Raw genomic sequence first — 21,826 nt, forward strand, 5'->3', positions numbered from 1 at the left:
ATAATTTCTCAGAAAAAGATTAACCTGAAGTATAGCTTAATTATTTTGCTGTCTTTATTCAAAATTCCATCCCTTGGGCATTTTAATGTGAAGTAGTTGTTCATAAATTTATAGATAAAAGCTTTTGAAAAGGTACTTTAAAATTAGGTTCAATTACTAGAAGATGTTTTCCCTTAGATTAAAATTTCCATTGGTGCAATAATTACGAATTTAGAGACAATAACCTTGCCTTGCCAGATAAACTATAGATGTAATATCATTCAATGAAATGATTTCAAGTTACTAATTTAAAACATTACGTGGTGCAAAAAAGCATAGGCATAAGTTAAAAAATAAGTGAAAAATGTATTAGGCTACCTTCAAATCAATTCCCGCAATATGCATCTAAACAAATTATATGATGCATTAGGAAACTAAAGTGTATGGTAATAGCCATTGCTTAATACATCACATAGGTGATCTTCCTAGACAGACAGTCATAATAAACTTCAGATATGATTTAGATTTAAGTATTAACTTAAGAAATATAGTATATGTAATCAATGTATTTTATTAGGAGTAAAGCGAGATGGTGCTTTAAATTCAATAAAGATAATGCATTAGAAAGGTGCAATCACTTGCCCTCATTTTGGAAAATATTATCCAATATTACTGGAAAGTTGTATGGTTCCATTAAAATAAAATACTCTTTCTATAAATAACACACACAATTCTAAGTAGCTATTATTTTATTACTGAAGCAATGTATATAAATCTCTGGAAATAGTTTCTGATAAGGTAAATAATATCCTAAAATTAAAACTTATACTCAATAAATTAAGATGGAGTACATTATTCTGTTGCTTACATTGAAGGTATGATGATTCGAATGTTCCCTCTAAAACTCATGTTGAAATTTAATTGCTATTGTGATGTTGTTAAAAGGTGGGACTATTGGCTGGGCGCAGTGGCTCACACCTGTAATCCCAGCACTTTGGGAAGTCGGGGCAGGCAGATCACGCAGTCAGGAGATCAAGACCATCTTGGCCAACATGGTGAAACCCCTTCTCTACTAAAAATATAGACATTAGCTGGGCATGGTTGCATGCACCTGTAGTCCCAGCTACTCAGGAAGCTGAGGGAGGAGAATCACTTGAACCCAGGAGGCAGAGGTTGCAGTGAGCTGAGATCATGCCACTGCACTCTAGCCTGGTGACAAAGTGAGACTCCATCTCAAAAAAAAAAAAAAAAAAAAAAAAAAGATGGGCCTATTAAGAGGTGATCAGGCTAGGAGGGTTCTGCCCTCGTGAATGGATTAATGTTGTTATCACAGAAGGGGCCCGACTCTCATCATGAGAGTGGGTAGTTATAAAAGTGAGTCAGGCCCTCTCTTGCTCTCTCATGCTTTCTTACCCTCTGCCTTTCCGCATGGGATGACATTGCAAGAAGGCCCTTACCAGATGTAGGCCCCTGGACCCCGGACCTTCCTGTGGTATTCTATTATAGCAGTACAAAACAAAGTAAAATAGATGGAAATAATACAAAGGCAGGCACATTTATTTGATGATTTTAAATATTAAAAAGACTTATTTGGTTTAAGTATCAGTTCTTATTAACATTCTGTTTATAATTCCTGTCTATAATGTTCATTAACTTTGAAAGTTCTACTGTTTAAAGTCAGAACAAATTTCAAACAAATCAGTAGAGAATAATAGGCCATTCCACCCTCATAAACTTTCTAATCATAAAAGTACTAAAAACCATAGCTACCATGAAAATCTTTGACATAAATTCTGAAAGGTGTCTAAAAGTGACAGGAAAGTTCACATCATTAGAGAAGAAATATAAGAATGACTGACCAATATTGGTAAGTTGTTCAAAGAAATGTATATTTAAATGCACATACAAATATCCATAATACATGTCTGTCCTCAATTATGTTGGACATAATACAGTGACCAGTGACCAGGTTTTTCAAATTAATCATAATTAAGGACAAAGATTAAATATATGTTTTAGAATATTATACTTCCTGCTACCAGTGTGTAGTAGACGTGGTGCTTGTAAAACTGCCCTGGTGAAGCATAATTATATTAGTGGGAAAGATTTCTTCATCACTTAAGAATAAGAAGTGTGGCCTGTCAAAATTATAGTGAAAACGATCTGCGTTCTATTGAATTACTTAGCCTCATGTATTAGTCCATTTTCATACTGCTATAAAGAACTGCCAGAGACTGGGTACTTTACAAAGGAGTTAGGTTTAATTGGCTCACAGTTCAGCATGGCCTCAGGAAGCTTACAATCCTGACAGAAGGCAAAGGGGAAGCAAGGCACCTTCTTCCCAAGGTGGCAAGAAGTGCCAAGCGAAGGGGGAAGAGACCTTATAAAACCATCAGACCTCCTGAGCATTCACTCACTATCATGAGAACAGCATGGGGGAGACTGACCCCATGATTCAATTACCTATACCTGGTCCCTCCCTCAACAAGTAGGGTTAGGGGGATTATGGGGATTACAATTCAAGATGAGATCTGGGTGGGGACACAAAGCCTAACCATATCACCACATAAGAAGAGTATAGTGAGGGGTCCATAAATGTGCTATTTGCAATTGGTTCAAAGAGTAATATTCTGTTTATCCTTTCATGGTTGGACATTTTATCCAATTAAAGAGAAAGTAAAAATGATCTTCACTGACATCATTATAAACATATTTGATCACCATCGACATCATTATAAATATCTTCATGGTCTAATACCATCATCCACAGTATTGAGAGAATGTAGTCTGTTCCCAGGTCCACAAGAAGGCATAGTTTCAAAGACAAGAACTTCTCAGCACCATGCCTCCCCGACCACCCCCATGCAACCTCTCTATCCGGTATCTTAGAGGTCTTTAAACTTTCGCACTCAAGGGAAAAATCAAAGATCAATCACTCCAGCGGAAGTTTAAAGGAACTCCTTTCGTAGACCCAGAAAACCTGAAGGGGGTGGGAATTTCTCCCAGGTTAAAAGTTCCTGTCCCCAACATCCAGGTGGACTCCATATCTGGATCCCCTTCCACAATATTATGGAAGCTTCTCTCTCTCATCTTTTTCTCTTTCTCTGCCTAAATACATCACTTTCTGCAAAACTCTTTGGGGTCCCGTATTTACTTAATCACTCACCGTGCCTGATGTGGTCCCCTATCCCATTCTTGGGTGAGTGAGAGACCAAAGTCCTGGAAGAGAACATCCTAGCTAGGGAGCTGAGCCTCCCCTATCCCCAGAATTCAGTTATAGTATCATCACTATAATGATCATCATCATTATCAACTTCATCACTATTATCAGTGTGAATTGAGTTCTTGTCAGGTAAAATGGATTTTGCCAAATGCTTGAAGTGCATTTTTTTCTTTTAATCTTTGTGATAATTCTGTGGTATATGCCCTATTGTTCCTGTTAAAAGAAAAGGAGGCCGGGTATGGTGGCTCATGTCTGTAATCCAAGCACTTTGGAGGCCAAGGTGGGTGGATCACCTGAGGTCAGAAGTTCAAGATCAGCCTGACCAACATGGTGAAACCCTGTCTTAGAAAAAAAAAAATAGATAAAGGAAATGAAGCTCAGGAAAGTAATTTTCACACGGCTAGCTAGAAGATTAGATTCTCTAACATAGTCTGTGGTCTTAAACACTACAGTAGATCGTTGCTCACATACTGAAATGATTACTGAACATTATAAAAGATAATTGCATTTATCGAGTGATTTCCAAACATCCTTTTTCAACCGTCAGCTGGTAAATATAGTAATAAAGCCCAATGTACTACTTTCTGATTTACTTCTTGTCAGACCATAAATCCTTGTATATGTTTCACAGAGCCACCAAAGGGACCTTGCAGCCTATTGCTACCAATCATTCTGGATTAAAGGCTGTTAAACAGTTGACTAATTGCAAGTTTTACTCCTTAGGTGGGAATTTTGTGTTTCTTTTTTTGTTTTTTTATTTCTTCAATACGTCATGTTTATTCCCAAGGTCATTAATTTGGTTTTAGGAAATATTTTATCTTACAGAGGCTGTTTTAAAAGTACTAAAATTATTTTCCAATCTTACCTCATATTTCCAAATAGGATTAGTTATCTGCTTATTATGTCTAAAACTACTCTTCATGACTGTTCTACTCCAAAATTTCTGAGGCTTTTTCGTCTCTAATTGGCTAAGTCCAAATTACTTAACATTCCATTTAAGGATTTCCATGATTTGTTCTCAGGTTTATATGTTCAACCACAGCTAATGTGGTTCATTCAACACTTTGTCACGTATGGCATGATTTTCTAAATTTGCACCTCTTGGGTTTTCTGATTTTGCTTTCTCCGAGATCCTCCAATTTCTGTTTGTGCAAATCCAAATTATGTAAATTTCAATCAAAGACTCCCAGTTAACTTTTTACAATTTTAGAAGAAATTAAGGAAAATTAAATCCTATGGAGCTATGTAGAACTAGGAAAGATTAATGCTTGCATTGCATAAGTTGTAAAGAATGTATATAAGGCATAATACACACAGGACAAGTTTGCAGGAAGGTTCTCTGAACTTAATTATAACTTTCAATTAAAAGAAAGCAATATGTCCACAAGGGATGCCAAATAAGCATCATTATTGTCACCTAATTTGGAGGCAGCAAAGGCAGGTGATAGAGATGACACATGGAATATGTTGTGAGCACACACTTCTAACTGCGGTAGTCAGTTGCCATTTAGAATAGTGAAAGAAAAAGCTGCAAGGTCCTTGTGGTATCTATGCAAGACAGAAAAATGTAGGGTTGTCTCTAACTTAACAGTGTGCTTTTTAAAAATAAGCAAACCGGGTTTTCCTACAACTGGATAAGCCAATCAAGTTAATCAGTATATTGACTGATTGGCAGTAAGTGACTTCACGCACAGACACACACACACACAAACACACACACATATGCACACACACTCCATAGCTCAAAGATAAATTCTAGAGTATCCACTGGTCCATTTCTCTGTCTAAGCTTTTCAGGTTATACTATTGCTGATCTATTAAATAAATTTATCATATTCATTTATACCCTTAAAATCAAGGTCAAATATTATAATCACATTCAGAAAAAAATCAAGAAAAAGTAGCTACTCTAGGAATAGACCTTAAGACAAGGATGCTAGCTCAGGTATTTTATTTGAAAAGTATAACAAAGGCTGATATAGGAGTGCGGAAATGTAAGGATAGCTGTGTTATCAAGTTAATTACAGCTGCAAGTGACTAAGGCTTAATTCTGCTTGGAAAACTGTTTAAAACACCTGGCTCAATGTTATATGACTATAATTGTCAATAAATTGAGGAAATCACGTATCAACTTCTGTCAGTCCTGGTTTAGGGATGGGGGTGGTAAGTGTTAATTTCTTGGCCTGTCCCTTTTGGAGCACAAACACTAATGTTTGGGAAAAGCCCTGAGACAGAGTCACAGTTCTGGGAGTTTGAATTCTACACACAGAGGCATAAAGCTGGAAACCTGCAGATGGAGTATCCACAGTTTCTCTTATGGATAGGGTACTCGTGGAAATATTCTCCAATGTAAAGGAAAATAGGTTAATCATGAAATAGCAAAAAAATACATTTGAAATATTAGCTAAAGAAAAGCAAAATAAAATTTGCACCTAATTTTATTTTATTTTCAATAAATTACCAAAAAGCAGGATTTTTATCAGCAAATTAAAGGAATCACATTGAAAGACTTTCCCCTAAAAAATGGAAATCAAAAAAGAGAGAACTGATAAATAGTTTTCTCCTTTTCTTTCTTGCATCAGAAGTTTTTCTCTCTACTCTCTCCTGTCCTTCAACATTTAAATGTACTGAGAATCTCTTTTTTTAATAAAAACAAATAAATAAGTAAGAAACACTCTGACTCCCTGGTTCATTCAAGGTTACATAGCTTCTCTATTCTCCCTGTGTTTGGAAGCTTCAGGAAGGGCCTCAAACCAGTCACTGTATTCACTTCCTCAATCTAATTCACTGTAAAAATTACCTCAACGTGAATTCCACTTTGATCTCACTAAAAAAACTGCTGGTTACAAAGAGACAACATTAAATAAACCCAGAGGACACTTTTCAGTCCTTAACTTGTTTGACTTCTGCATAGCGTATGACATTGTTCAACACTCCTTTCTTTTAGAAACGGTTCTTCTCTTCTTTAGCGTAATACCATTTTTTTTCCTTTAATCATTTTACTCATTTCTCCTACCATTGTCAATTCCTTTGGTTAAAGCTACTGAAGCTAGTGCCAAGTGGTCAAGAAGTATCTGACTGATTATTTGGGATAGTGACAGAGATCCAGAAATCTGACTGTGTTTCTTAAAGACTTCCCATGCAACATTTGCTTTTCAGCTCCATCTAAGCTTCCATCTTTAGCAAAATATTTGAATTTCGACCTGTGAAAACTTTCAGGCTACCAGCGTGCAAAATATCTTTCTTTTTACTTTCTCACTACCAAGTTCTTAGTTTTTTCTTTCCTCTGCCTTTTGGAATCCCTGGCTATTATTAATATGTTTTCATGCCACTTAAAAAGTTGATTATATTTTCTCTGATTCTTTTTGCATATGTAGGTATAGACTTTCATTTTTATTTCTTACTATCATTTTTATAATATATCAGAAAAAATAGAGGTGGAGGTGTGGGTCAGTCAACATTTCTTGAGTAACAATTCCACAATGGCAACTGTGTATTTATTTTTCATGCATACATCTGTGGGTCATTTGAGAGACTCATCTATTGTCTGAGAGCTGTTTCTACTCCGTGAAACTCAAAGTGTCCTTTGTAATGAAGAAGTAATGACAGATACACGTGAAAACAAGTCAAAATTCTGCTCTTGCCAAGTATACTCATGTCCCATTGTGAAAACAAGTTGCCTGACTATGAGGCCATCTGTAAGGGATGCTGTGCACTAATACAGGGAAATGAAAATTCTAAACCAATAATCCTAGCTGCTATAAGAATTGCATACTTATGTTTAATATTCCGTGTCTACCTAGAGGCCAAATAAGATTATGTATGCATGTATTTACTTTGCTTTTAGCACTAGTTAAATCAATTTAATGGTCAATTTTGAATACTATGTATACTTCACTCTCTTAAGGATAAGACTTACTTCTTAATAACCCCCAAAAGGCATTAAGGCTTCTGATAACTTTTCCAGTTCACTCTGCTTTTCCTTATTTTTTTCAACACATGTATCATGCACTCAGTACCATTCTTAACTCAGCCAGCCATTCTTAACTATCAGAATTCCTAAAATATGATATGGTCTACATCAGCTTATAGAATGAAAAGGGAATTCTCTTGCATAGATTCTGAAAAACCCGTTTTTAAGTCAATTTTGCTTAATCAGCCAAAAGTATTCATAGCAAAAAGAACTTAAAGCTTCAATGGCTCAAAAGGATTTCCAACAAGCAGTATTGTTGAATCTTTGAAAGCTTCCTCACCAAGCAATCTCTTTCTGTCCTTGCTAATATATGTTTATCTGAGCATCTTTTATTTAACCCAGTATAGGCTAATGTAATCTACTTGAAAATCCATTGATAAAGCTAATGATCCTTTCCTTGTTTCCACTTTCTCCATGTGAAAATATGCCTCAGAGTTTCAGAAAACACCTCTCCAACTCACATATCTTCATTTTATCATAGTCAGTATGTCGAAAATGCAAGTTTTCCTAGACTACAGCATTATTCTATGTCTTTTTTAAATCAATAGGAACAATATCACTTTGGTTTTTAAAGAAATCAGGCAGGGATAAAAGAGTTAAAATTACTATTTTTTTTTTCCTGACAGCTGAGAAACAATCAAGTATTATTCTTAGTACTGACAATCTAGATGCAGCTAATGTTTAAAATATATAATGCAAAAAACATTATTCATGTTACAAAAATAGATAAAACAGATAAATAATAAGCCATTTGAAACCAAAATAGAACCACCTCCACAAGCAAAAAGAGCAAAATAAACCAAAATAAAACTTATTTTAAAAAAGCTTATATTACAAGGAATAAAGAGCCCCTTGAAGTGTATCATCACTTTCAGATAATGGCAAAACATTTGTTAACTGTGTTATTTATTTGCTTTAGTCTCAGGAGAATCTAAAATGCCCAAAAAATTTGACAGAATTATGTGATCATATGTTTTGGTATCTATGTTAACAGGTGTAATGGACATTTGTTGCTTTTGTCTGCCTGGTGTATCTTTGTTGGGGTTGACAATACCTTAATTCTTTTCCTAGTTCCAAACCACATTTATTCATTCTAAGTTAAAGAATCCTGCTCCATTGATGAGGATGAGACACAAGCTATTCTGTAATAGTCCACCTGTTGCCTATGCAAAGATTTTTACTTGGATGATAGAAAGGGAAGATAATTTTTATTTCTTGAATAACTGAGAAGTAAGATTTCCTAGGCCACTTTCCATTATTTGGTAGTAAGTATTTCTGGTTTTCACTGCTCCCTCGAATTTAACTCTGTCCTTGGCAAGCTTAGATTTATCTTTATCAGTAAAATACAAGTTAAATGGATGTGAGATTATTGTAAATGCAGTCCTGTAGTCACCGTGCTCTTTAACCCTGCCACAGTGACTGGTAATGTGCTTTATGTTGGAGGTCCATCAGCCTGTGACCTTAGATAAGGAAGCCTGTTGACTGTTGAAGGACATAAAGTATGAATGAATTGTTCTATACCACTGAGATTTTGAGATTATCCCACAGCACTGTCTAGCCCATAATGACTAATACAAATGGGAATGTCTGACAGTTTCCACTTCTACTGTCAAAACTCATGTGGAAACTGTTACCAGGCCATGAAGCTGAAATATGTTAGGGTCAGAGGTGACATTCAGTTCAAATGCAATGAGTGAATAAAATGTGAAATATTACATAGTAGTGCTGGTTAATAACTATCTCTTGACCAAAACTTCCTCTATACTCTCCTGATCTGACTTCCTTGATTGCTTCCTATGGGCTCCCTGAACATCTTCCATGAGCTACCTTATTAATCCAATAATGTCTAGATTTAGAGACATCCTTTAGATCTCTGTTTCAATGTTGTGGTCAGTATCTGTACTCGTATTTTGAATATCAACCCCGTGGAAGTTTGGTGTGACACCTCTATCCAAAGCTGGCAGGTTGTAAAATGTAGTGAATTATTGCTATGGTATAATGTAAAAATGAATCAACCAGTATAACTAAATAAGGCTAAATGTTACGTTGTCTAAATTCTGCCCACAAATGTTTGAACTCCAGGACATTAGGTAGCATTTTGCCAGAATGATAGTTTTTGTTACATAACCCTTAAATTCTGGAATAAATCCCTACAAGGAAATGACAAGCTTAATTTGGAATTCTCTTTTCATTATATCTGTGAAATTACTAAGATTTCTGGTGCTCACAGGGTGGGAGACTTTGGTGATGCTTTTCAGTGTTTTTCACATCTATAGTACAGCTCACAGTGGTTCAACTATAGAAAAGTATCTTTTTATAGAAGCAGCATGCACAGAGGCTGAGTGACTTGCTGTATGGTCTGCATGCCTAAAGCCTACAGCAAAAGCAAGAAGCCCTTAATAAAGCAACATGAATGATTAGGCTTTAAGAAGTATCAAAGCCAGCATAATCTGAAAAGAAACACTGGCCAAATAGATCTCAGCAGGTAAGTAAAAATGCTACCTCCATGACCATGTCAGCCAAGCAAACACATAGAGTTGACAGAGCCTCAAGAAAGCATAGATTCTGAAGACTGTTAGCTTATTCAGTTAGCCTTAGGGTGCCAGTTGCATGATTTGACCTTAAATTATACTTACACAGATTATCAGAAAGAAAGAGTATAAAGAGAGACTGGAACAACAGTGATCTTAATAGGGAGATTTAGTTGAGGAAAGGATTTAACTGGGGATAAGAGAGAGGGTACTTAGATCATACCTTAAAACTTTAGGGGACTGGTGGGTAATGTTAACTGCCTCTTCTATAACTGTTTTCCATTCTCTTAATTGACATAACTTGATTATTACCTTAAAGGCTGGTGTAAAGAATAAAATGCAAAGATGCCTCAGTTTGATTAGTCAGCATGGAAGTTAAAGTAAAACATTTAATATAGCACTACACCAGCAGAAACATTAACTTTTAAAAAACCTAACACTATCAAATGTAGTAGAGAAAAGGGAACTCTCACACATTACTGACAGGAAAGTAACCCTGTATATAGAAGTGAGAAAATATTTGGCAATATCCATTAACTGTGGGCCAATATAATATAACCTTGACCACTCACAGTTATATACCCTACAGAAATGAATATATATGTTCACTGAGAGAAAAGTGTCAGAACAGACACAAAAAGAAAATAATACTTGTTCTACAGTAAAATGGATAAGTTGTATTAATATGTGTAATGTAATAAAATAAAATAAAAATGGGCAAACTACCATTACGTGCAAAAACATTGATGAATCTTATAAACAAAATACTTTGTGAAAGAAGACAAACACAAAATATTCTATTAATAACCTTACCAACCAAAAATAATATATGATGATTTAAGTCAAAAGGGCAATTACTTTCATAGAAGAGGGAGTAGTAATTACCGAGAAAGAACATAGAGCTGGGAGGTACTGGGTGCCCTGGGTATCTTGATTTTTAACCAAATTGGTAGACATATAGATGTTCATGTTACTCAAATATTTCAAATTGGGCACACATGACTTGTGTACTATTCTGTGTGATTATTGCTACATATAAAACATTTTATAAGTAAGATCTTGAGACCTATGTTACTGAGCCAATGAAAGTTTTGAAGAACTGACCAAATAAATTATAACATTTCAGTAAAATGTAGCCCAATCTGTAACTCCAGAAAGCCAAGCTCCTTACCAAGAATAAATACCTTCTGTCTAGGTATTAAATAGAATAAGACATTAAAGAAGACTTTAAATTCTTGGGACTTTTAATTTTGAAAGGTGAGGTAATTGATTTAGGACTTAAAACTCTTTGAGTTTTAATGTACTGGGACTTTGCAAAGAAATTAAATCTTTGGACCTTAATATCTCATTGAGAATTTGATAGTGGAAGAAAGTTTAAATTTAAATTTGGATTATTTCTATGCTGATGGAATTTTATTACTGACCTATCTTTATGCATTTATCACTTGATTTTTAATATTATATTCTATATCATTTCAAAAAATACTGATAAACTCAATTGTACAATTTAGGGGGGCATTATTTGGGAAAAGAAATGGAATAAAACGTTGCCTTTCAGCCGTGAATATACTGTTAATCATAGGATTGATCTACTGAATATCATATCCTTACTCATTTCAGAAACTGCAGCAAACACATAATATTGTAATTCCTTTTCAAAAAGTATTTACCAAGAGTGGCAATGGAGTAAAACTAGCCGTCACAGCCTACTCTTCCTCTCCAGTACCTTCTCATCATACCATACCAACATGGACTTGAAGCTTAACCAAATAGTTAAACCCAGTGGGGTATGAGAAAAACAAAACTTCAGTAATTTCAGTGTCAGTGCTTTTTTCCACTCTTGATGTTTCTTTTCATGAGGTGGAAGTTTCATTAGTATAAACCTGTTTTTTTCTTCAACTCCTCACTCACAGCTAATGTGAGAGGAGTGACTTCATTTAACTGATGAATTTAGTTAAATGAACTAAAGTAAAGAGTTTATCCTCTTTGCTTTCACTCTTTGGAGCCAAGTGTACATAAGAAGTATGCATTTTTATGTGCTCATCTATGTAGAGCATAGACTCCTAACTTGTGGCTCTCAGTGCAAGATGAAAATGTGGGGACCTCTTATTCAAAAGTGGGAAAATGTGTTATAAAGGTACAAAAGTATCAATTTTTTATTTGTTCTGTGAGCTCTTTCTCCACCTGTCTTGGTGTTTTTTTTTTTTCTTTGCTATGTAATGTTCTAAATAAAAAAAAAGTAAAATTTTAAATTATTAACATAAATGTTACCATTCATCTTTAATTGTGAAATGTTCTTTTTTAATAGAAAAATGCAGTCAGTATTTTGTAGCTCGTATTTGTACATGCATTTCATTCTTACTGAAACACTAGAAATATTAACATAGAACTAATTAAAAACTTTTATTTCACATCTTGATGCATTTGTTCGACAGACACTCTTAACCTTCAGTTTCTTATGAGTAGGAAGAAGTGAACAAAATAATGTTCGCTTGTTATATGTTATCACTTTCAATGTAAATTGTTGGCTAATTCAAGGAAATAACATGAATAAGAAGAGATACGACAGAAGTCTTCAGTCTTCCATATTTTCTAGAACACCATTGTCTCCTTTCTACATTAAGAGTAACTTGCAGTTTAAATAAGAAATATGGCTTCTGGGAACTGTCAATTTCCATCTTACTCAGATACAGAAGTAAGAAGCTTACCTTATACTCTTTATGTCTTCCCGAATGTCTATGCATTGTGGGTTCACTAGAATTCTTTACTCGGGAGCGTTGCCAATGCTATATGCAAATAGAGAAGCAAGGAATGGGAGCAGGAACATTGTGCATATCTCCTCTATTCATGCTCATGTTTCATTGGCCATCAGGATTTGTTACCAAGCACAAATTCAAAGAAAAAATTATTAAGAATTTCAAGATGAAGACATAAAAGCATTAAACTATGTGTGAGGCACTGTGAGACTGCCTAGGTCACATGCTTCTGAAGCCATGCCTCCATTAGTGTTAAATGTACAAGAACTTATACAAAAAGTCCCATCTTTGTCTAATAATACTGTGGTTGTGTAAACAGCTTGTGCAGCTAATTTGGTGCCAAGTATCTACTTGGCACTAAATATTTGTTTAGTTACAGTTATTAACCATATTCATCAGTTTTAAAAATGGTATTTTGTTTTTTATCTGCCTTGATTTGAGGCTTATTGCTCAATTTCTGAACCCTAAGACAGAAAAAGAGATATTTACTGGAGTTAATCTTAAACATAAACAATATGAATTACCATACAGAAGACACAATAGCTAAAAATGCAACTTAAACAAAATACTTGGAGACCCATAATATTTTTATCAGAATATTTTCAAAGATGTCAGTCTCCAAAATACCATTTTATCCAACAAATATCTACTCATTAAAATCTACCTTGGTATAAAGAAAATTACTACTTTTCTTGGGTACATGCTGTTGTTAAGACATCAAGAAACATAAGAAACAATGTTGAATTTTGTTAAACATGCATTCTTTAAGGAGTTTAAGTTACAACAAAAGATGTCATCAAGATAGTCCAGGGTCTGGCTCTGTTGATCCTGAGTGTGTCTGTGTCTGTGAGGGTGTTGCCAAAAGAGATTAACATTTGAGTCAGTGGGCTGGAGAAGGGAGATCCACCCTTAATCTGGTGGATAGAATCTAATCTATTTGCTTGCTAGCAAGCAAACAGAAAGCAAGTAGAAAAACATAAAAAGGAAAGAAGGGCATAGGCTCCCAGCCGACATCTTTCTCCAATGCAAGATGCTTCCTGCCCTCAAACATCGGACTTCAAGTTCTTCAGTTTTGGGACTTGGACTGGCTCTCCTTGCTCCTCAGCTTGCAGATAACCTATTGTGGGGTCTTGTGATCTTGTAAGTTCACAATTAATAAACTACCATATATAAATGTGTGTGTGGGTGTGTGTGTGTGTGTGTGTGTGTGTGTGTGTATGTATGTATATCCTAGTAGTTCTGCCCATCTAAGAGAACCCTAATACACAAATATTTTGGAAGACAGTTTGGCAGTTTCTTACAAAGCTAAACATAGTCTTAACATATGATCCAACAATCATGATCCTTGGTATTTACCTAAAGGAGTTGAAAATTCATGTCTGCACAAAACCCAACTCACAGTGGTTTATAGCAGCTTTATTAATAATTGGCAAAACATGGTGAAACCCCGTCTCTACTAAAAATACAAAAAATTAGCTGGGCATGGTGGCGCGTGCCTGTAATCCCAGCTACTCAGGAGGCTGAGGCAGGAGAATTGCCTGAACCCAGGAGCCGGAGGTTGCGGTGAGCCGAGATCGCGCCATTGCACTCCAGCCTGGGTAACAAGAGCGAAACTCCGTCTCAATAAAAAAAAAAAAAAAAAAAAAAAAATAATTGGCAAAAGTAGAAAACAGCCAAGATATCCTTCTACAGGTGAATGAATCAACAAACTGTAGTATATCCAGACAGCAGGATAGTTTTCAGTGGGAAAAAGAAACAAGCTATCAATTCATTTAAAGATGTAGGTAAATCTTAAAGGCATTTTGCTAAATGAAGGAAGCCAATGTGAAACTCTACATGCTGTGTGAATACAAGTATATGAAATTCTGAAAGAGCAAAAACTATGAATTCAGCAAAACGATCAGTGATTTCCAGGGGTAAAAGAAAAACAGGGATAAAGAGAACACAGAGGGGCCAGGTGCGGTGGCTCATGCCTGTAATCCCAGCACTTTGGGAGGCCGCGGCAGGTGGATCACGAGGTCAAGAGATCGAGACCATCCTGGTCAACATGGTGAAACCCTGTCCCAACTAAAAATACAAAAAATTAGCTGGCCATGGTGGTGCATGCGTGTAATCCCAACTACTCAGGAGGCTGAGGCAGGAGAATTGCCTGAACCCAGGAAGCAGAGGTTGCAGTGAACCGAGATTGTACCATTGCACTCCAGCCTGGGTAACAAGAGTGAAACTCCATCTCCAAAAAAAAAAAAAAAAAAAAAAACAGAGATAGAACATAGAGGATTTTAGGGTAGTAAAACTCTCTATGTTACTATTATGGTGGATATATGTTATTATCCATAGAAAGTGAAATACTAAAGGTGATCACTAATGCAAACTATGAACATTGAGTGATACTGATGTGTCAATGCAGGTTTATAAATTGTAAGAAATGTACCACTCTAGTGGTGGATATTAAAAGTGGGGCCGACTGTGTATGTGTGGTGGCACGGGATATATGAGAACTCTGTATATTTTTTAAATTAATTTTGCTATGAACTTGAAATTGCTGTCAAATGCATTGATATATAGGAAGACATTAGGTTTATAAATATAACTAGAAAACTTTTGCCTTATCGTGTTTTTAAAAAGTATTAACATATTTTTCTTTAGAGAAAAACAAAACAAAACAAAACAAATCATTTTTGAGTTTATACTTTTAAACTTAAAATTTGAAGTGTTCCCACCACATTGGCATTTGAGCCCTGTACTCACAGGCATGTTCTTATTCTGTCCACAAATGTTAGGCATTCTCCTGCTCTCTGCCTTTTCCTAATTATTCTCCCTAGCTGTAATACTTTTAACCTCTCATTTGTCCTTCTTTTCTTTGAAGGTCAGCTTCCATAGCTATCTTGCTATAAATTTGTCTCAATGGTAAAACCAACCATGATCTGTTTCTTATCTAAATTTTTTTGTATTGATTGAATATAACAATCATTTGATACTCATGCAGAATTTTTTTTTTCTTTTTTTGCTTCTTGGCTTACCTAGGTCCAAATTCTTGTCCCACAACAAGGAAGAATTAGGTGTGTGGATACCGGAGAGTGAGTAGAGTAGAATTTATTAAGCAAAAGGAAAGCTATCAGCAAAAAGAGAATGCAGGTGGTGAGTCCCCTACCTGAAAACAGAAAACGTGACCTAATATGGCTGAAACTGGGGGGTTTATGGGATCAGAATAGGGAGTGTGTGCTGATTGGTTTATGAGTATGCAAAAAACGGTGAAAGCAAAGTGACTACTCAAAGGTGGGCATGACAATGTAGAAAACCAATTAGGAAAAAATAGGTATATGTAAAATACATGATGAGAGGGGATCAATCAGAGGAAATCACAGCAAACAGAAAGACAGGTTATCAATCTGGTCCAAAGATTTAACTTATAGCTTGGCTTTCAGGGTTCTTCAGTTTGGAGTGAGGTTTCACTGGGGACCCACTCCTATCTGCCTAAGCATTTGGCTGCCTTTTGATGCTTTCAATACTTATCACTTCTCTTTCATTCTTAGTGAGCATTTACCCTTTACGTTAATTATGAAGCCATGAATGTTTTGTAGTTTTTACCTATGGGCATTATTTGTGCTTTGCACATTTGCTTACAAAATATTGATATTTGAAAATGAATTGTGATTGACAAGATTCTTTACAAGGTATATGGATATCTGCTGATTTTTTTAGTGATTTGACTTAGTAGAAAAATTAATTGTAAGCATACACTTTTTAAAAACTACAGTTAAAAAAACACTGCATGTACAAATTCAAATTTGAACTAATGTGAGAAGCAGCATTATTTGATATAAAAACAACTAAATTTACTCTTCCATGTTCATAGTCCTTTGGACTTAAATTATCTCTAGGGAATTTGACCAAGCATGATGTGTCAGGGTGATATTTTAAATGAAGTGCATGCAGCCAAGCTTCCTTTCTATTTGTACTGGGATTAAAAAACAAAACAAAATAATATGGTAATAAAACTCATTTCAGTAACATCATGAGCTAACTGAAAATATTAACCTCTGGCCTTTTACCCTCTCTAATTACACAGAGTTAGCAGTTTAACTAAAGAAACTGACTGTGGAAGCAATGCAGTCATACTGTGCATCTTTTATAGCCTGCTCAATCAAATAAGACCTTATGAAGACAAAAAATATTCTCAACTTTCATTTCGTATAAAGTTGCTGACTGCTGACAAATGCTAGATCTATCAGTCATAGTCGGTTCTGGATCATTACCAATACCATGAAAAAAGCTTCATAATCACCACATTGAAAGATCAGCTTACTTGCTGTGATGTGCATTCATACTTGTCTGACAAACACCCAAAAACTGTGCTGTAAATGCTTGAGATTAATATTTGAAACTGCTACAGTGTTTGTGTGTGTATATATATACATATGCATACATATATGTGTATGTATATAAAACACCCATGTATGCCATTCATTAGATTTAAAAAACACTATTCTACAAAATAATCTTTTAAAAATTAATTCTGTGACATTTATTTTTTGTTGTTGAGTAAATGTGAAGAGATATTTTTCAACCATACCTGTTCTATGATTGTTCACAGATGATTGTAAGTAAAATAATAAATGCTTTACAAAAATTTTCATTCAAATAATTTATCAGTATATGGCTATATTACACCAAAATATAGTAAAGGAGTGACAATGAATAAACACTGTAAACATTTTCCAATTCTTCATTCTCTGGAGCCATGAGGAAGAAGGTATCAGTGGTAAAATTACAGTTGTCATTTTTGGTAGCTGGTCAAAATTTTCCATACTAGCTTCATGTTTAAGAACACAAAGTTTGCCACCAGAGATGACAAAGCTGAAGTTTCAGTCTGTCACTGACTAGCTGGGTTGCTTAGAGAAGTCACTTCTCTCTAAGCATGATTCATGAACTATACAAGGTGATAGAAGCTAGTCTAAATCACAGGTTGTCCTGAGCATTAAGTGAAATAATACATATTATCTTTAGCATAGGTCTGAATCATATGAAGTATACGAAAATGTGTCTTAACATTACACTTCATTTTACGAATTTGAGATATCTCTCTGTGCATTGAGATTTTCTGTAAAATAATCCTATTGTCAGAGGATGAACAGCCTTTGTGGTCTCTGACCTCTAAGTGAGAGACTCAACTGATTTTGTGAAGACTCCCAGATGAGCAGATCAGATGTGACCTTAAAAAAAAAAAAAAAATCTTCTCTCAGGGCTCAGTGGCTTATGCCTGTATTCCCAGCACTTTGGGAGTGAAAGGCAGGTGGATAATGTGAGGTCAGGAGTTCAAGACCAGCCTGGCCAACATGGTGAAACCCCATCTCTACTAAAAATACAAAAAAAATCAGCTGAGTGTGGTGGCAGCCACCTGTAATCCCAGCAAGTTGGGAGGCTGAGGAAGAAGAATGGCTTGAACCCCAGGCAGAGATTGCAGTGAGCTGAGACTGTGCCTTTGCACTCCAGCCTGGGCAACAAGAAAGAAACTCTGTATCAAAAAAAAAAAAAAAAAAAAAAAAAAAAGAAGTCTTCTTAGAGATAACCACACTGCTCTCTAATTCTTTTTTACCTATTACAATAAGGGAAGTAAATTGGAATTTCCACTTTACAGATTCCTTTATATAATCCAAATACAAATGTTCGAATTTGGGCAAAAACAAATATATTAGAAATAGTTTCAAATAGAAATGGTGCTGGATGTCAGGGTGCAGAACCTCTCCTGGCTGTTTCCCCTAACTGTATATTGGAAAGGCCATTACTACCCAGTATTTTCAGCAAAGGAAAGCAAGGGGCATTCCTTTTGAGAGAGCTTTCTCCTTTTCAAATTCTCTCTCACATCATCCTTTTTTGTTATATGACACAATTTTGGTATATTCGAGATTGCAGAAATTGAATTTAAAATAGATTAAGTAGTATAATAATTACTGATCAGATAAAAAAATGTGTAGGACCATATCCAGAAATGAAATCATCCAAGAGTTAAATGTCACTGATACCCATACATTACATTCTCAATCGTTCTCCTTCCCTGCTTCCCTCCCTCTCTGCCTCCTACTTCCCTTTCTTTTTCCTTCCATCCCTTCCACTCTCTCTCCCTCCCTCCCTCCCTCCCTCCTTCCCTACCTCCCACACTCCCTCTGTCACTTCCTCCCTCCCTCCCTCCCACTTTTTATCCCTCTCTCTATCCCTACTGGTTTCATCCTACCCTCCTTCCTTTATTTCTATTTTAGTTTACATGTTCCAGCCACAATTTCAGGATCAAAGTTCAGTATAAGTAATAATTTTTATATCTTACAATAATCCTGTGAGATAAGTAATGTTACTATAACTATTTTACAGATAAAGAAATTGAGGTACAGAGAGGTTATATACCTTGTTGAGGGTCACATAAGTGGTGTCTAAATGTGGCCAGTCTCAATACAGAGGGTTTTTTGTTAAATAAATGGTATCTTGAAGCATATTTGTTGCACAGGATAAAACAGAAATGTTACGTAATTTTCTATAGCTATTCTAAGATTCACTGATGTTTCTAAGATCCCATGACTTGAGCAATGTTTACCTTTCTTTCCTGCACACAGATCCAAGCATTTAGCCAGCAAGGGTGCTATTCAATTGTGCTATTGTGCTATTGTAAAGGGGTGCTATTCAATGTGTTTTATAGTGAGAAAATCTGAGATACAGTTGAAGGTTGCATTTTAGCTTCCGTAGACAAATCACATCTCCGTCATTAAATGTGATTTGGTAGCCATCTTTTATTCCTGAATTTCACTTCTGTTTGAGCCTATATTTATCCAAACATGAAAGTCAGCATTTCTACCTGATTCTGCAGAAAATCCAATCACACCAAACATTTGGAGTTGTTCATGGACAACTGAAAATCACTGGGAAATTTGTGAAGGGTAATATCATTCATCAAACACTCTTTACCATCTAACAAATCCCTGCTGTTCTCTCATCAACCCCTTATAGTCTGCTTTCCATCGCCTTTATCTACAATTTATTTTCTCTCGGTTGTACATAGGTTTGTCCTACTTACCTCTTTAGCTTTAGTAGCAGATAGTCCTCCGCTCTTGAGGTCAGAGCTTCCAGAGGACATTTTATTTTCTGCAGAATTATATTCCTTTAAAATGAACTGTTTTTCCATCTAGACAGAGAATACATTTTCTTCATCTCATAAATTAAGATGCATATGCAGAAATGAACAGCTTACATATTTGTATATACAGTAAACCCTTGAGCAATGTGGGGGTAAGGGGCACAGAGCCACCATGCTGTTGAAAATTTCCATATAATTTTCTGCTACCCCAAATCTTAATTACTAATAGTCTGCTGTTAACCAGAAGTCTTACTGACACCATAAATGGTCAATTAATGCTTATGTTGTATGCTATATATTTATTATATAACTTATTCTTACAATAACTAGAGAAAACTAGAGAAAATAAAATTTTATTAAGAAAAAGAGAACATATATTCACTATTCATTTAATAGAAGTGGCTCATTATAAAAGTCTTCATTCTCATCACCTTCATTCTGAGTACTTTGAAGAGGAAGAAGAAAAGAAGGGGTTGGTCTTGCTGTCTTAGGGGTGACAAAGGTGAAAGAGGTGGAAGGGGAGACAGGAGAGATTGATTGAAAAAGGTCTGTGTATAAGTAGACTCAGGCAGTTGAAATCCTTGTTGTTCAAGGGTCAACTGCTTATGTGTCTGTGTGGAGAGAGCTGAGTAAGCACAGGATGATGCAAAAACACAGCAAAAGAATGGTCAACTCCAATATAGATAGACAGTGACATGACTCTAGCAATAGGTGCCTAATTATTTTAGTCCACATTTTCAAGCAAATGGAGTCCAAGGCAAGGATTAAAAGTGCTCATAATTAATTAAGAAAATAAAAACCACAGTAGCAAAGGTGAGAAAATGAAGTGAAGCAAGGATGTGAAGCGATGCAACAGAATTCATTGCTGTGCTAGACGCTGCAGGTGATGACTGACAAAAAGTCACTTGTGAAACTGATTTGGACCAGACGACATGGAAATTAGGCCTTGCAATACTACCTGGGAACATGTACCTACCTGGGTATTTCCTGTCTCTTGTTCCTGTATTTATCCCATGTAGACTCAATGCCTCTGCATGCCTCGTTTGTGATACCAGGCTGCTTTTGTGCCTGCTCATGCCAGATTCTTAACCCTGGGGAGGTTACTGGGGCAGGATAATGTATGCCTTGCAATGTGCTACTTCATTTAAGTCAGGAATATCTCCGGATTATGAGATTCAGGAATATATATAGCATTCAGGAATATAGGGACAGGCCTGGACTTTAAAGCTGTGACCTGGGAGGACATTGCTATCTGAGAGGCTGCCCACACACTGGGATTCTGAAGAACAAAAGGCAGTATCATGTTCCTAAGTGTACTCCATGTGCTAAAAGAAACACAATTAAGAAATGAAAATTGGCTGGGCGCAGCGGCTCACGGCTGTAATCCCAGCACTTTGGGAGGCCAAGGCGTGCAGATCACCAGGTCAGGAGTTCAAGACCAGCCTGACCAACATGGTGAAACCACGTTTCTCCTTAAAAAATACAAAACAAAATTAGTTGCATTGAGTCAAGATTGTACCACTGCACTCCAGCCTGGGCAATGGAGTGAGACTCCATCTCAAAAAAAAAAAAAAAAAAAAAGAAAGAAAGAAAGAAAGAAAGAAAGAAGAAAAAGAAATGGAAATCGCCCAGCTATGTGTTAAGTCTCATTATAAACAGTTAAAATTCCTCAGTTTTCTCCCTTGAAGAAAAGAAAAAAACAAGAAACAACACTTTGCCTTTCAGTAAGAAGGACTTCCAACAATTATCTTCTTAAATACAGAATCAACCATTTTCAGAGGACAAATTGCTCATTGTGTGGGCTGTCCAGACCATTTTTGGCCTCTTTGGGCCTTGCTTATTGATGCAAGTTGTACTCCTTGGTATTGAGATATCTAAAAATGTCCTCACATATTTCTCAGGGTGGGATAAGTATGACCCTTATTCGTGATTCATTGTTAATAATCCATGTTAACTATGTTTGAGTCAGTGTCCAGTTCTGATGGAATCTCAAGATTGCTTACGATTTTACTTCTCATATATAATTGGTTATACATCTTTTTCAAATATGATATTCCAGTATTCCAGATACCAATATTGTCTGGGTAGTCTGAGAAACAAAATTCTTTTTCATCCTTTGTCTGGTCCCTAAAAATGTTAATTTACCTCAGGATTCTATCTCCAGCTTTGCTCTTATTCTCTCTACTATATTAAATTGATGTCATTTATTCTCCTAGTTTCACTTTCCATCTATATATTAAG

The sequence above is a fragment of the Saimiri boliviensis genome, chromosome 16 (genome assembly GCF_048565385.1).
Source record: "Saimiri boliviensis isolate mSaiBol1 chromosome 16, mSaiBol1.pri, whole genome shotgun sequence".
In the NCBI taxonomy this organism is placed as follows: domain Eukaryota; kingdom Metazoa; phylum Chordata; class Mammalia; order Primates; family Cebidae; genus Saimiri; species Saimiri boliviensis.